Below are 1,493 nucleotides of genomic sequence, written 5' to 3'. Positions count from 1 at the left end.
GGGAGATATTCCCAGGTAAGTGAATGTATTTGATTTGCTCTTGTTTATTTATATATGCCACCTTTCCACAGTAAGCTATGGCCAAAGGGGCTTACAACAAACACCCATTCATGATCAACAATCAATTTAGCAAACATAGGACAAATTCAATATAACAACAACAAAAAAAAAAACTAGTCTCAAATACCTACGGTAAGTACAGAGCAAAAAGAAAGTTAACAGACAATGAAGTTCCTGCTGCTAGTTTTATTGCACTCTAAGTAGCCTGGCTTAAAGATAGATCACCAGCCTAGATTATTTTAAGCTGTCTCCCTGATCTTTCCTCCAGAGGACGCTGACGACAACAACAGAAGAGAAATGTCGGGAAGGACAATTGTGAATCCTTTTTTCCAGTCTCTCAGAAGTTCAAGCCATGGGCGTAAGTCTTATGAATGATTGTAGTCCTATATATACACTTACCTGGGAATAAGTTTCATTGAGCTCAATGGATCTTACCTCTTGGTAGACGTTTGCACTGTAAACAAAAACATTAGCATGATATACATGCTCCAGTAACCTGCATAGCACCTGGCAGAGCCACATCTGAATGTCTGCTGCCTCCTCCCACATTACATCTTAAGATGGTGGCCGGATGCAAACTCCATGACCTTCACCACAAACCAGCTCCCCATCATTCCACTCCCCATTGCTCTATTTACCATCTAGCCTTCTGGAGAACTCATAAGCTTGCACACTATCTTGGTTGTTTTAATAAAGGTATTGTTCCAAGATGGATTTTGGAAATATACAGTAGTATCTGTGAAAATCATAATTTATTATTTCCTAGTCAAGTTCACACTTCAAAGCGTTTCCCCCCAACATTGGAAGGCATCCTAAAGGTGATGCAGCTTGAGACCATGTCTTAAATGTAACTTAAGAGGGGAGAGAAGCAATCACCCTGTTCTGTCAGGGAAACAATGGAGAAACAGCAGATTTATATTGCACCCTGAGCAACCTCTGAGTCAGTATGCAAACGACTGGGCTGCAAAGGATTAAGATCTGTTTAACTGAAGGCTCTCCAGCTTGAAGTAACATGGGCTGGTTGAGATTTATGAAATTGGATGGGACATGATTCCAGCTGACTTGATTCCATTCCCCACACGTCTTACTCCTTAAATTGTCCCATTTTGCATTTTATGCCTAATGCAGAATCGAAGGCTCCCTTTGGTGTTTGACCCAAACAAGTGATTGCAGGAGAGCCTGTTTCATATGCCATATTGACATTGCCCATGTAGAAGTCAGCAGGAAAGACGATAGGGACAAAACTAGAATGAGTAAGCTCTGCCTATCATTGGCTCTGGCTCCACCTACTGTTAGCCTTTCTGCCTTCAGCCCTACCAGTCCCAATGAGCACTAGCCAACACACGCAGAACTGTGTACCTTGCAGCTGCAGCAGCTATCTCTGGTCACTCACTTGCATTCTCCCTTTCAGCAGCACAGCTGCAAAGATTAGA

The sequence above is a fragment of the Podarcis pityusensis genome (genome assembly GCF_964106645.2).
Source record: "Podarcis pityusensis genome assembly, chromosome: 2".
NCBI classification, from domain to species: Eukaryota; Metazoa; Chordata; class Lepidosauria; order Squamata; family Lacertidae; genus Podarcis; species Podarcis pityusensis.
The sequence above is the reverse complement of the archived record's forward strand: the minus strand, read 5'-3'. Positions refer to the sequence as shown.